The sequence below is a fragment of the Vidua macroura genome, chromosome 4 (genome assembly GCF_024509145.1).
Source record: "Vidua macroura isolate BioBank_ID:100142 chromosome 4, ASM2450914v1, whole genome shotgun sequence".
NCBI classification, from domain to species: Eukaryota; Metazoa; Chordata; class Aves; order Passeriformes; family Viduidae; genus Vidua; species Vidua macroura.
The window spans coordinates 9,417,330-9,433,755 of NC_071574.1; positions in this window are offsets into that span (position 1 = coordinate 9,417,330).

The following is a 16,426-nucleotide window of genomic DNA, read 5'->3' on the forward strand; positions in this document are numbered from 1 at the left end:
TCCAGAAATACTGCAGCTGACATAGAACACTGGAGTTTGCCCAAAATCCCCAAGCCTCTAACACATCTACATCTCAAACTACCCTTCCACGGAATAAGGGGAAGGTTAAATGTCACATTAAGAAGAAAGAATAGAAAACGTCATGCATGAAAAAACAGTCCCTTTATATAATGAAAAGAGGTTGCTGGCAGTTTTATACATGGTACATTGAAACCTCAGGCTTGGAAAGAACAATCCAAAACCAAACTGTGAAGTGACCACGTGTACCATGGACACAGTATTACTCAAAATAATTCTGTGTATGACTGCAAAGCTATAATTCTTCTTTCAGTGTTTGCTGAGTGTGTCTAACCCGAATGCAAAACGGGCACCACATATTTTGGTGACAACGTACAAATTGTCACCAACTCTCAGAGCACACTGTCAGGACTATTTTTCCCTCAGTTAAAGCCAATATGAAGGGTGACTTCAGTCATTCTAAAGTTGCAAACACCACAGCTCCAGGGAGCTGGAAATCTGCACTCAGCCCTGGCACAGCAGTAATGCAGAGAGCAATCTCTAGCTCAGTGTCTGGCTCTCTTCCTCCTGACCTCCCTGACTTGCCTCACCTTCTTACAATCTCAAACAGCTTCCAGCCTGCCCTGGTGCCTCCAGTTCATCAGCTCTTAACAGTTCTGGGGACTGCTAAGTAACTGTGCTATAAAACTTTTTTCTCCACTGCTATATGCTATTTCTCCATCTCCCTCTCTTTCCAACTTCCTCATCTCAGTTCTTTCTCCTTTATTTCCATTCTCCTCTATTTTCATTAATTAGAAACTTCAGCTTTTCTTTCCTACTCTTCCATAACAATATTATTTTCTTCCTTTGTTCTGAGTATTTTTGTCACTTTTTCTAAGCCAGCAGAGGTATATCCTCTCTTTCGCCCCCCACTATGAGACACCACAGAATTTAGATGCTTATACCCCCAGTCATCACACCCAAGCCCAGCGTGGTAACTCTGTTTATAATCCATGGCCTTTTCCCTGCAGCTGCACTTCAGTGTAACCTCTGTCCCAGTGCCTGGCCTCTGCAAACAACACGAGGCAGAAAATAAAGTTTTACAAAGCTGGTCGCTCAAAGCCAAGGGCCCAGCCCACACCTCGGGGCTGGGCAGAGACAGCTGTGGAGGGGTCAGGGGTCAGGAGCTGACCAGGGTGCTGCAGGCAGGCTCCAACCTCAGACCCTCCCCAGGCTCTCCAGGGAAGTGATCAGAGGGAAAACACCATCCTTTCCATTAAGACAGTGCTTTTAACCTTTCAGAACCCGAGACAGCGAGCTGGTGTTACACACATGAACAAGACAACTGGTTAGGTACAGCCTCTCTTTTTTTAAGTTAGGCCTGGGTTTTTCTCATTCACTTGATGTACCATATACATGCTCAAGATGAAATCCTCAATTTTACACCATTTACTTCCTTCAAAAAGGCGATCAATACTTCCCCAGACCGTGAAACCCCACAGCTAAATAATTAGGCAGACTCCGTCTATAATTAATACAAGCAACAAGAGCAAATAAGCCATGGTCCAGACTTCAGAAAGTCTGTAGAACGCCTGAAAAAGCACATAAATAAAGAAAAAATTACCACACTCACAACCCTGCTATTCAGAGATGTTTCTCACAGTGTTGTATCATAGCCTAGGAAATCAACTATAGATGAAATTGAGGGGATCACTGCTCTCTCCCAAAGCCATGTTTCAACTCCTGTGACCTGCTCTGGAGTGCAGCAAGCTGTCTGTACAGTCCTAGAAGACACTACTCACTGCGCAGATGACGGGCAGTAATCCTGGCCCTAAGACCATGACTTAGCGTCTTTAATATTAATCCCTGCTTGCAGATGGCAGAGATGTTCTCTCTTTTAAGCGCTCAGAACTAAGAATATCCCCAAACTTTTTTATTCCACTTTGGTGTTGCAGGAAACAATTGTGTTTAAACAATTTAAAAAAAAAAATCATACTTAGTTTTGTCCCTCTGATCTTTAACACACAACTATCACCTATAAGCACCTCATTATCAGCAATACTTTAAATTTTCTACTTCTAACATCTGAATTCACAAGTGCACAGCCTTCTTCAGAGTACCTAACCAGCCTGAAGAAGGGGTCTGTGTTTATCTGTTTATCTGATGTAATTTTCAGCAGCACATGGAAGTTTAGCTGGTGCAACCTGAAAGTCGCTTAGAACTTGGTGCATTTTTTTTTTTTTGCCTTACATTACTAAAATAACCAGGGGGAAATCAACACCTCAACTATCTTCAACTTCCCTGTGCAACATACCTCAAAAATTACTATGAATGCTTTATTTTCCAGTTAACTGCTATCACAGCCACAACAATTTCCTGAATGAGGCATTTAATTTGTAAAATCAATAGCCAAAGAGGACATTGCTCACTAAAAGCTAGTTAATTGTCTTCTGCATCATTAAGTGCTTAGAGCCCCACCACTGGGGGACAAGATTTTCTTGCTAATAATCTTATAAATTATTTTATGTGATTGATTACAAACATTCCAGTTTATAGCCACAAATAACAACAATCATTATGGAAGGAAACACTAGGTTAGTCGCTATAAAAGTACTAAAAAAAAAAAAATAAAAATCAAGAGCCTTGCTACTGTAACTTGACCTTGTAGAAGCAGTTCTGGAGTTCAGCACAAACCAAAGCAGCCCTTCCTTCTCCTGCTCTTCAGATTTGAAATGTGGCCAACCTTAGTACACAGTAACATAAGGACCTGTGAAGGTCCATGGGAAATGCCATGGGTTTCACACTGTGAGCAGGTATTTAGGAGGTTTACAAAGATTAATTGAGACCAGCACAGGTTGTACTGTCCTAAGTGCCTAGGAAACCTTTCAACCCCAACTCCAAATTAAGAGTTTTATCAGAGGTATTTGGATTTTTTCCTAGAGTTTTCAAACTGCTGGTGACAGAACTGTTTATTTATATACAGAGCGTGTGCCACTCCTGCCTGCTTGATTCACACACAAAGTGTCTGTAAGGGGTAGATGGTTTAAGTTTAGCATTCTCAGAAGACAAGACTTTCATCCTTGTGCTAAATCTTCTCTACAAGAACACAAGCACTTGGCCATACAAAGGGGAAAATTCAGCCAGTCAAGAGCTTGAGCCTCCATACAGGAATTCAGAACATGTGACATCTTGCCATGAATTAGGCTTCCATGTGGATTTCTGCTTGCTGGCTATTTTGCAACAGCTCATGAAATACAGCCATGTGTCATGGAGAGAAAAATAGACCTCTCCATCTTTCATCATCTAAAAGGCCACACATCTGAACTGTTGTTTTGTACCACATGCCCTCCACTACAATTAATACATGCCAAGCAAACCACGCACCAGAATTATTCTCGTTACAAAGGCACTTGCAATGTTCCTCTTGTATGGCATTTTTCCAGAACACCATCCATAAGGAACTCCTAAATAGAGAGCAAATATGTTCTTCTTTGAGAATGTAACATCCCCATGAAGAGCAACTGAAAAAAATGAAGCCACTGTCCAACAATTTATGAGAAAAAGTTAATGAGCAAAAGAATTTAGTTATTGTCATTTTATAAGTCTAAGTGTTACTCAAAGTATGTTTTCTTCTCCATCTTTGATCTTTCTGCAGTCTCTCTCACAAGTTCCATAGTAAAGTCAATAGTTCACTTAGAACACATTGTAGAGTATTTAATTAGTTGTACCTTGATACCTTCCTCTGAAGCCAAGATATCAAAGTATCAGAAGGTGAATAATGAAACCTTTTTTTCCAAACCATTAAAGCCTGAGATATGCAGAAACACATGTGAGAGACCTGCCCATACTGAATCAATGTCTGGAAACTACAGACCCTTCGCTCTCTGCATTAGTACTAAGTCACCGCCATTTCCAAGAAAACAAAGGCTTGGAAATAGTCTGCCCTGATTATTATTACCATGCTTGTAGCAGAAAGCATAGAGGTTAGACTTCTCTGTGAAAATTAAACTGATCCATTTTTGGGAAACTCCAAGAGAAGTAATCCCAATTAAGTAACTAAGTGATCCATGGCAGACAGACAGATCCACAATAGGCTATACTGCAATTAGGAATTTCATTTATGTCCCAGCAGGTTTGTGAGGTTTTGGACATCAAAGATCCAAGTGCCAAACTGAACTTCACAGGTCTGAGAAACTTATCTGGCAATTGATTCCCTGGAAGGGCTGTCCCATGGAACAGAAACAGTTTTTTCAATATCACAAGAGAAACAGCATTCAGTGATTCCAAGCTTCTTGTAGTTATAAATGATTAACAGCCAGCAATGCAATACAATCACACTTCCCCCTCCCTGTCCAAAGAAGCATAACTGTATGATTTCTTCCAGGATATGCTAATTTTTTGGGAAGCATTTGAAAGCACTGTCCCTTGCTTTTTAGCAAAGAAAGCAAACAATTGAAATTTTAAAAGAATCATGAACACATGAAGATCGACATCTGAATGCCAAGTCATTCCTCTTTCTCCCAATGTTCACAGAGTATTTACGAAGGCACTTTGACCAGACATTCTTAGGAAAAGAGCAGTCAGGGCAAGCAGTGGGAAGTAAGAAAGTGACAACCAGAAAATCACTCCTGTATGCCACAAGACAATTCAAATAAAACAACAAACTTGTGAAATTGCAAGCAAAAGCATGTTCACAGCCATTTTGCAAAATGTCACCAGCTCAACAAGCTAGTGAGCAACTGGAGATACTAAGACTTGCAGAGCTTGGGAACTTCAAGAAGCTTTCACAAAGGTTATATCATATTCCTTCATATAAAACCAAGGAATTTAACTTTCCTTTGAAACTACATCAATATAGGTGTAGTTTCCAGTCGTTTCCAATTAGTGACAAAAAGGCACACAAATGAGGAAGAAAGTCCCCAACAGCTTCACTTAAATTCAGTAGGAAATGAGCATCTGTGGACATAGTAAGTGTAACATGAAAAGTACCAGATAGCACACTGAAAACAGGGCTCAAAGCAGAATACAGACAAACCTTCAACATATTCCATGTTTCTGGAGTTCTTCAATAAACACAGAGGGCTTCTCTACTTGGGCAAATGTTGCCTTTATATATATGGAAGGCTTGGTTTGGGCCAACAAAAACAGAAGCAGAATGAAACACATACGACCCAAAGAAACAAGTTTTCTCCTTCATTACAAGTGATGAAGAGGGTGATGTTTCTGAGCTGCATTCTAAAAAGCAATTTAAACCCACTGCATCATGGCTATCCTGAGTAGTTATCAGCCAAAGAACCAGTTTTGAGTCCAAATACAGGATCACCACACCGAAAAGGTCATCTCAAAATAGCCAGAGGGTAATAAAATTACCCACTTGTTGTAAAGTCCATACAAGAGATAGAGCAGAGTGATAACCATCTAGGAAGCTGTATAATGTGACACCTGTGAATCCTGATGACCAGATGCTACTCATCAAATCACCTACAGCAGACATTATGTACGCACTCATATTCAAAACAGAGTCCCAAACTGTGACCCACTGATTGAAACCTCAGTACAAAATACTGCTTTATCTCTACAGTTACCAACGGCACTAAAACCAGCTTAATATGCAAAATCAATCTTTACTGTCACTTGTGAGCCACGACAAGGGTCACCAGTGCTGAGCACATTGCAGACAGGTTAAACAACTCCAGTGAGAACCCAGAGGGTCCCACAAATGACCCATGAGAAAGTCTCTTGTGCAGTGGAAAAGACTTTCCATATCTGTTGTTCAAGTGAGCACAAATGTATGCACATTGAAATCCATCTCCTGTAATCAACATCCTGGCTGCATACACAGCACCAGCCTCCTGTCTGCTCAACACCATCCGAAATGGGATAAAACACTACGCTATTGAGTAGCTGGAGTAAAACCACAGTAGGCCTGTAAGTAAGAACAGCATTTTCTTCTCTGAAAATCACACAGGTAAACCAAGATTAGAGGCACCCTTTGGAGGTCTGGGTAGCAGAGGCTTTGAAGAGCAAGAATTCTTTGAAGGCAACTCACTGGACACATCAGAAATAATCTTACTCTGCAAAATAAAGCAAACCAGAGTATCTCCACAGAAAAACAGCTTTTGGAGCACACTGTGATGAGAAATTATGTTTAAAAGTCAATTCTCATCTACAGAGAAATACTGTGCACAGCTATAGTCTAAACAGTACCTTATGTGATCACACCTCTCAAGGCAGCATAGCACTACAAATTTGCAAGTTCATTGGCTTTGAATTAAAGCAACCAAAGCATGGAATAAAAAGTCTTGAGTTTCACTTTCCAGTTCCTTGCCACAACGCCTAAGGCAGACTACACTCTCTGCAACATCGACATCCATGCAAGTTTAAGCAGTTACAGATTCAAGTAAAAACACACATATTGCTACCTCAATTTACAATCAGAAATCTTTTTTTTTAAACTTTAATTCCAGTTACCCAAATGAGACCTTCTCTTTCATTTTATTCAGACAGTTAGCAACTGTGATGTGGTGATGTGCTTAGCTTTTGTAGAGATAAGCCTTAACTCCACAATAAACAAAAGAACAGCACTGTGGCTGTTTTGCCACTATAATGACCCTGATGCATAGACTTAGTATTTCAAAAACCTCTTGCCTTAGCAGAAATGTCATACTGTAAGTCCTTTCCAGGTCAGAGGTGAATGCCTATCACTTAACAGGGCATGAAGCAGAAAGAGCTGCTGAGCAAATGCTGACATAGCCTTCAAATGGAGCAGATCACTGTTCTGAGTTAGTTCCAGTGCTACTGGACTGGCCCGACCACACTGAGGCATGCTCTTTGCTTGGGCCGCTGTCCCGGTTTCATCTGGGATAGAGTTAATTTTCTTCCTAGTAGCTGCTTCAGTGCTGTGTTTTGGATTTAGCAGGAGAATAATGCTGATAACACACTGATGTGTTGGCTTCACTGAGCACTGCTTAGCCCAAGTCAAGGACTCTTCTGTTTCCCGTGCTCTGCCAGTGAGGAGGTGCACAAGAAGCCAGAACACTTGATCTGACCTGGCCAAAGGGTCACCTGGGGGGTATTGGCTGAGAAAGGATGATTGCTGCTCGTTGTTGGGCAGGTGGTGAAGCAATTGTATTCTGCACCACTTGCACTTCCTTGGGTTAAATGTGCCTTTTTGTCATCTCCCTTTTCAATAATATTACTATTTAATTTCAATTATTAAACTGTTCTTATCTCAACCAACTGGCTTTACCTTTTTTACCGACCCTCCTCCCCATCCCACCGGGAGCGGGGGGAATGAGGGGTGTGAGGGAGCAGCCCGGTGGTGCTCAGCAGCGGCTGGGGTTACACCACGCCATCAGCTCCCTAGTCAAGAGGTGAGATACAACACGCAGCTACGGCGCTGAGCTTTCGCTGCGGGCCCGGAGAGAGCCTGGCCGCTCCCATTTCGGTCTCGCCACGGGGGAATGGCAATGGGGTAAAACACGCGTAAGCACACAACCCCTAACTTGGCACCTGGCCCTCTCTCTACTCCCGCCACCCGAGAGCGCGGTCGCGTTACATCCCGGGAGGGTCCCTGATATCCGGGCCAGCAGCGCAGCGCGGAGCCCCACGGGCGGCGCGGTCCGGGCCTGTGGGGGGAGGCAGAGCTGTCCCCTTGCCCCAAAAGCCGCCGCCACCCCCGCGCGTCCTTACCTTGTCGCTACCCGCCTCCGCCGCCTCCTCCTCCTCCTCCTCCTCCTCTTCCTCCTCCTGCTCTGTAGCCGCCCTCCGCCGTCGCCGCGCCGACATCGCGCCGCGGGAGCGCAGCGCCCACCCGGCGGGGAGCGGGCGCAGGCGGGGCCGCGATCGGGACGGGGAGGGAGCGGAGGCCGCGCCGCGGAGCCCGCCCGCCGGCTCTCCTTCCTCCTCCTCCTGTTCGGAGCCCGGTGCTGTCCCCACCACCGGGGAGGCGGCGCTCCAGCTGCGGACGCCGCCGCAGCTCGGGGGCGCGGCCGGACCCGGCGCCCCGGGAGCGGAGAAGCGCCCGCGTCCCCGCGGCCGCGGCTGGGGCGGAGTGGGCGGGCGATGTCGCTCAGGTGCGCTCGGCGCTCCGCCCCCGCCGCCGGCACCGCCCCCGGGGGGCGGGGAGTGACCGGTCCGGACCGCGGGGCTCCCGGCCCGGTGCACCCCGTCCGCCCGAGGCCGGACGGCCGCGGCGTTGAGCGCCCGCAAAGCGCCATAACCCGGGCGTGGAGCTCCAGGTTGTTCTCTCCTGGATGCCAGAATGGCCGCGGGACGCTGCGTGCCTGCAGCCCGCCGGTGGAATACCCCGGGAGCCTGGGACGGGCATCTCCAGGCAGACCCGGTGTTAGCTTCGTATCAGCGCCCGCGGGCGCCCGTGCTGCAGCCCGCGCGGGTATCTGTAGAGTGCTTTGTTTCCTTCTGGGATGCTCATGCCCACCTGCTCTATGTCCATTTATGGAGGCAGGTGCGGTGCTTGGCTCGTCCCATGCCATGTGCACTGCCGGGCGTGGTGCCACCAGACTGCACAGAAACGAAACACATCTGGCTAGGAGCTCACAGTCGAGAAAAGCACTCAGAAAAGCCAGCTACAGGTGCTGAATTCCTGCAGCGCCCTGTATCGGTGCTTGTGCCACTCCACCGTTTTTGTATGGCTACGCTCGGCCTGGCCATGGCAACAGCTAGCTGCCTAGGAGCATTCCCATATAGACATTCAGTCTAGATATCACTTCAAAGTCTACACACCAGCTTACCGTGCCTGCAAACACAGGGCCAGCACCTTTTGCAAGGAAGTGTCAAGCCACTCCTGCTGTCATTTACATTATCCGTATGGTGACTGGCTTCACCAGCCTTGATTGGTTTTGTTTCAGTTTTTTTTAGTTTTATTACATAAACAAGATTATTATTATGTCCCTCCAAAAGTATGCTTGGTATGTTTTTAATGTAAACACCATGGTTCAGGACTGATGCTGTGGGTGGACATGGATTATGACATTAGTAAAACAATTCCAGTCTTTCTGCCAGAAAGTGGGGACACCCCAGTATTTTGGAAAAACAGCCATTTATGTGAAAGGTTTTACCTGTGCACTGCTTACACAGTCAGGGGGTCTGCAGCGTCCCCAAAAAAACTGCAAAAATGTGGTGTGCTAAGAGAAGGGCTGGTCCAGCACAAGGCAAAGCAGAGACCCAAAGCCAGGCCAGACAGGCCACAGAAGCACAGTTTCTGGCATTGTGTCCCTTGGTGACATAATGTGAAAGGTGAAAGGAGCAGCCCACTGCAGGTCAGTAATATGGCCATATGGCCAGGCCTCTCCAACACTTTGCTCTTGTTAAGTATAATTTTGATGTATTTCTCCATAAATGAAATATTATGGGGTAAACTGAATTGGAAAAATTCAGCTCTCCTTGCTCAGAATATGAGAGAGTGGGAAACATATCCAGCAGGTCAGAAACCGAAACCATACAGGGTGAGCAGAGGGGACCTCGATGAATGAGGCGTCCTTTCCACTCTCTCTCCTCTTTCAATATGTTTCTCCTATTGAGTTTTCCCTTGTGAGTGTTCCTCCATCAAAGGTCTCAGAAGAAACCAGTTTCCCTTACTTCAAGTGCAAGATATGCCTGTTGGCCCTGCAAATGGGAGGAGCTGTCTGGGGGGAAATCATAAATGTTTATTTTCTCTGTGCAGAGAGAATAAGAAGTGGTTTGTCTGGTCTCCACACCTTTACTGCCCATGGTTGCTGCAATGTATCCTGCTGTTTCCCTCAGCATCCAGATCCCACATGTTCATCTGTAGCCTGGATTGGGGTGGACACCAACTGCCCTATTTGCACTGTGGAGCAGCTGGATCCAGCTGAAGAAGTACATGCCTTGTTACAGCCCTTTCTGGTAAACCAGGAGTGAAAAATATAGGGCTAGAATGACTAGATTTCTTTCACCACAGAAAAAAACCTTTCTGTGGTCAATGAGACAGAGAGCATGCTTCAATACCTGCATAAAAATCATTAGGCAGACTTTTACATCCCATCTAGGAGAAGAGTAAGAACCTCCATTTCTTCTACATCTGTGCTCCATCCTTAACCTAAACAGTGAAGGGGAAGAGAATTTGTTTAGAAAAGCTGGGAGGAAAAAAAATTTTAGCAAATGGTGTGTTGGAAAAAAGTAGCAATAATGTCAAAGAAGGAAAAGGTGAAGTACTCAATGCATATTAATGTGCAGAAGCAAGGCAAATTCAAGAAGATGAGTCAGTGTACAGCAAGCAATGAACAACTGGTGACAGTGGGGTGAGGGGTAAACAGTCTTCTGGGCAGGGCCACTGGGAGAGAGAAAATTAAAAACAAGGACTAGGCTCCGGTGGGATCAGGCAGGAATCCAGCCCTAGCTTCACTCCTCTCTCCCAGCCGGGTGTTTCTGCTTCTGTCATGCACCTTTTCACCCACGGAGTGCTCAGAAATGCAAGAAGGGACAGCAAAAACAGTTGTATCACAGCAAAGCATTTCAAGCCTCTCCAGCTCAGAGGAAAGAGGCAAGGGGCTCCCAGAAGAGTTGTGGAGCAGGGGGCTTAGGGATGAAGCAGATCCGTGGGAGCGTGGTTGTCCCGCTTCTCAGCTGCAGCACCTTGCAGCCATGGGAGCCTAGTACCTGGTTAGACTGGTTGGATGGGAATTTTCCAAGTCAACACCCTGTTACTCAGCTTCCTTTGGGGCAAGTAACTACACTGGATGGAATGTAACATCACTTCTCCCAATGTTGTGACTGAGCATGGTTTCACAATGTGTGGCAGAAACTTCCATGTGATCCCAGGACAAAAGGATTATCATGTCAGCTGACAACTTTCCTGATATTCAAATATTATCACTTCTGGATGGATTTCAGTGTCTTGATGTGTGAGACCTCAAAGGTTTCTGCTGCTCTCTGTTGCCTTGTATTCCCACATCAATTTAGTGGCTCAAAGCTGCCAGTAAACAGCCCGAACCTCACCTACCGACTCAACGTTATTTGCAGCACAGGGAAGCCTCTAACAAGCAAATCCCTGCACTTCCCCCAGCTGCCCCGAGTTAGGACACATCACCTGCCCCGGCTATGCTGCCCCCTGCCCTGCACTCCGGTTATCCACAGCAGGCAGATCTGCCTCGCCTACTGCCGGCTGAGCCCGGAGCTGCCTCTGCTCTGTGCCTCGACCTACGTACAAAAGGAGGAGTTTTCTGCAGGCAGACGCAAAACGGGAGCCCTGACATTAAAAGAGTTATATAAGCCCTTACACAAGCTGCATCAAGCCTCCGAGAAAGGCAGCCGGCATGGAGCTGCTGCTGTCTCCACTGAGCAGCAGTAAGCCCTTTGCACGGCGAAGAGGCAGAGTGGAGCTGCTTCATGGCTGTGGCAGCAGAAGGAAATGGAAGGAACTGGCTCCCTGTCTGCTCAGAACCTGGGGAACAGAAAGTATCTGTCTCAAAACATGTGTTGGAAAGAACGGCACGTCTGCAGTTGTAACACTGAGGATCCTTATTGCCAGCAGTTTCAGAAACAGAAGTGGTTTGCAGGGTTTGGGGTTTCCTTTTAATGGATTCCTACTAATGCACAGAAGTGAGACAAGTGGAAAATATTTATACCTACTGGTCAGCACAGATAGCAATGTCAGGCCTTGTCAACAACAGTTCCGTATCCTCTTAAATAATATCAATTATGAACAATATTGTAATGTGCCACATTCAATCAATTTATAATTTTTTTTCATCCCTAACTCATTTCAAAAAGGATAACCCCAAGTCAGAAAGAAGCAGAGGAAACAGTGATACAACAGCCTCAATCAGGCTGTATGATTGCTCTCCAAAGCACAAGCCTAGCTATTAATACCCTGTGCTCCCCTGACAAAACCAAGAGCTGCAAAACGCTGCCTGGTGCTGCCTTGAGACAGTGCATGGGAGCTCAGGTGTTCAGGATATGCTTAAAGCTGAAATTCCAGGTCAGAAGCTCATTATTACACAGCCTGCGCACTCTGGGATGAATCCTTCTCCAGCTCTAGGCGCTAGCCTTAGATGCTAGAAAAAGGGAACGCTGCACTGAAATATGGGCTTATATGAGTCAATAAAGAAGCTGCTTTCCCCCCCTTTAAATGAATACAGCATGAATTCTAATACTGTCTTACTGGGTTTAACAGGGGTCAAAAGCCAGTGATACTTTGCCAAGGCATCCTGAAGAGAGCATACATATCTATATTTTAGTAATTTAAATCCACTGACAGCACTGAATTGTTCTTTTGTGTTTAGTTAATATGTCATGTAATCTGTTTTCATTTGCTAGTCTGGCATAAAAACCTTGTAGTCTGTGGCATTTGTGGTTGACTATTTGCTTATTAGTTGTACATTTGAACTTTATAAAATAGGCCACTTGTATGCCAGAAAAAACAAAGCAACAAAACAAACTGACCTCATTATTTCCAAGTTATGCACCAAAGTCTGAGGAACATACTCTAGTGACCGCTGTGAAAGCTCTGGCAGCAGAAACCTTTGCCCTAGGCAGCTGTCACCTTCTGTTTGGTCCAAGTGACTGAGTATTGCACAGCTACTGAGTTATTCTTTTTCCTTTATTCCTATCATGATCCCAGGGATGTTCATACTTTAAAAAAAAAAAAAGAAGAACCCAAAACAGGGTTCATTTGTGGTGGGTGCTTGGCAAGCTGCTGCTGTTTTTGCATTAGACGTGAAATTAATTCTTGAGCTTGTTGAGGCTGTCCGAACACGCCATGAAATTGCAACACACCCTCCTTGTGCAATCGCACGTGCACTATGTGTTATATTATCCATGTAGATTCTTTCTTGTCATACAAACCTCCTTTCGGAATACCGTAACTTGCAACTCTTCTTCTTGCAAGGAGCTGTGGGCTCGGATAAAGGATCAGGAGACAAGCTTGATGAGGAAACAGACTTGGCAGGGGTAAGGACTATACTTTTACAATTCCAACTGGGAAAGGCTAAAGGGGTAACCACTGGATTGTTTAAAGGGCCAAATGGCACCACTCTGTTAAACACAGGTGGCTGCCAGAGAAAATAGAGAAGCTGGCTCCATTCTAGTCAAGTCCCACAAAATGTAGCACTGGCAGAATCAGCTGTCCCCCAACAAATTCACTCTAAAGTATTTGGAGAAACAAGCTTACCCTCTGCATGCTTTGAGCAGAAGAGCAAACCATTCTTCAAAAAGTTGCGTAAGATGCTTTTAAAAAGGCCTCAGTAGATGCACAACAGCTCCTTCAAGTGACCCCACACATAGTAGCACCCCAGCACGTTCAGAGTGGTACCAGCCTGGTGGAGACTCAGGGGTGCTGGGACACCTGATCCCTCACAGGACAAGGTCAGGAGCCCTAACTCACAGCCTGCAGCAGGAAGGGCAGGAGGAAGGAAGAAGAGAGTGATTGCCTCCTACATAGTTCCCATCACTTTGTCTGGCAACACCTCCTTGTCAGGAGAAACTTTGCCAAGCAAAATGATTGTGCCCAGTGCCACTTCCCAGTGGTTTCCCTGGAGATGGAGACCATTTATGTTAAGACATATATGGTTGGCACCAGCCTTAACACCACAACTGCCTGCAACTTACAGCCAGATGCAAGAGATAATCCCTTCTGTATGACGTCAAGGCAGCCGTGTTTGTGCCCAAACTTCACTGCCCTCTTCAATCCCAGGTCGCTCTGGTTCTTCCTATGTAACTGAGCAGACCACAATGCTCTCTGATGGACAGACTCTCAGGGAATGGGCTTTCCTACCACACTATGAGCAATCCCCATTTTATCATCTGGCAACACTCACATGCTCCCCCACAGGCCAGATATGAAGCTGAGCCCCGGTCCCATCTGTGGGAATTTTGCCATCTCAGGCCAAGGCAAAACCTCTTTGACAGTTTCAACAATATCTCCCAATCTCAGTTCAGAGTAACTTCCACAGGAAGTATTTACTGTTTACTGGATTTGTGGCACACAGAGCACAGCTTGCACTTGTCTCTGCTCTCTGTCACTGGATTTGCTCCCCTCCTCTTTGTGTTGCTTTCAAAAAGTTTTATATAATTTCATTTAATTGAACTTCAGTATTACCCACTCTATTACATTTCAGTTCATGAGAAAAGTTCATCTAAGGTATGATCAGGCATATCACCATTGATTTTTAGCAGTTTATGAAATATCACTCTGTTTTGCCAGCAATACCATCTACCTATCTTATCTCAAGGGACAGGAGGAGCATTATGGCCCACTCAGAGTGTATTTTATAAGTGGTGAGCAGCCGACAGGATGCAATTAAGCCAAGTATTACAGTCACAATCTGCAAAGGTTGCCCTGTAAAGTCTTGGTCTGCTGCCACTTTGCTGTGGTAGTCTTCAGACTGAAGTACATCTTGTACTTTACAAAGGTGTTCCTACATATTCACTTAGGCACATTCTCTGAAATTTACCTTATGGTGGTAAAAATACCCTAGAAATTACCAGCTGGTTACACATCTTTTCCATCTTTCTCCAAACCCTGTGGACTGGAACTGTGTTACATGAGATCCTGAGGTTTTTATTGGGGGGAACACATGTTGAGAGAAGCATCTTCCCCATGCTTGAAAAGTCAAGACAAAGTGAGCTTCAAAAGACAGAGACTCATGGCCTATTCTCTTTTTTTCCTCTGTGTTTCCAGGTTTGTGGTTGAAAGCTTCTCAATAAATCTTGACCAGTGATTTTGAATATATGCCACAGTACTCCCATTCCTGATCTCACTTTTCTTCCTCCGAAGTCACCAGCACATGCAGAAGCAGCTCCCAGGAAGTTCTTCTTATTCCTCTTTTTCTTACCCAAAAATGCCAGATTTATTGGGAAAGCACTTGATCCTGGAAAGCTTCTTCGAGAGACTTGCTCTGTGAGCTAAATGGGCAAAGGCATTCTGGGCTCCATCTGTGTTGCCTGTCCCCCAAGTCCCCCAGGTGGCTGCCTGCCTTGATCACAATGAAGGAGGGGTCTGTAACACCAGGAGGAATGGGTACTAGTTGCTCAAAAGAGGAATCAGTTACCCCTTTGAGCATTTTTAGGTCTTTTGGGGGCTTTGACCAAACTGGCTGGTCCTCAGTCAGCTACTGCCAGAAGAGCAGGACCCAAAATGGGAATGGAAAGTAACCATAGCAAGTGGCTTTCTATTGCTTCTATTGTTGTGCCAGACAAATGTCTGCTTACCTAAAGCCTGCAGTGTAAAGCCAAAACAAGAGAAAGACATCTAGAACCATATCTTCAGGCTCACTCACTCTTTGATCCAGGTAATTTTTTTTTCATGTAATTGTAAACTAAAGAAATTCCCTGTTTGCCAGCACAAGAAGACTCAGTTTTAGCCAGCTGCTGTACCAGCACGGTGCTTTCTGAACAGCATCCTTCATGCCCTCATGACACCTAGCCAAAGACAGTACTGGAAGAAATTACCTATGTATCTTATAACAGCCAAGAATTCCCTGCTGTCCTGTCCCCAGTGCCACTAGAGGTTCATGCAAGCTGCACAACATGACATGACATCACTGGTTGTGAGAGATGAAAAGGAAAGTGTGAATGTAATCAGAGCAGGAGCTGATAGAGAGGACTGAGAAACATGTAGGAAAATGAGTTTCCTCTGTTGGGCAAGAAACAGCAGTATGCTTTATCCCAGGAATTCTTGGCATTGCCACTGCAAACTGAGGCAAGAACTGGGATTCAAATTCTCACAGTGGGAAATTGCCCCTTCTGGATGCAGGCCTTTTAGTGGTCTACATTTCTGATCCTTCACTAGAGAGGGAAGAGCAAGGGGGAAAACCCCCCCTAAAACACTGAACAGTTCCCCTAAGGATTCAGCTTCTTACAGAAAAATCTGACCAGCGGTTTTCCTGCTTCCTCAGCAGCTCCCTCACACCTCTGGAGAGCAGGTCCAGCCGTCTTGTGCTTCCCTGCCCAGGGTCATCTCCAGCTGTGAGCCTGCTGCCCCTGTCGTGTGTAGCACTTCATCTTCTCTGCCAGAGAATGGGGTTGAGCCTGGCAGAAGCCACCACATCCCCTCAGCCTATGGCATAGAACTCACAATTCCCTTTAACAAACCCCCATGCTGTTTTTGGGGCCAGTAAGCTGGAGTTTGCAGGGCTGGATGGCACTGCACCTTGGAGGGAGGGAGGGAGGGAGGGAGGGATGTAACTCTTTCCTGCTGCTCAGTGTACTGCCAGGCTGTTCTGCTCCAGGAAGTCCCAAAGGCAGGAATTGTGCACACCAAAAGCAACAGTGGAAGCTCCAACCCTGACCCATCCAGGGAGATGCTCTTGCCCCTTCCATTACTGCACAACAAGCCTCCACTGGCATGGGGCAGGCAGACGCACACTCTCCTTAGTGACTGCACAAATAGATTTGTACCTTCCTGTGGTTTCCAGCGGCCGGCGAGCGCTCCTCGCTAGGTGGAGCTGCC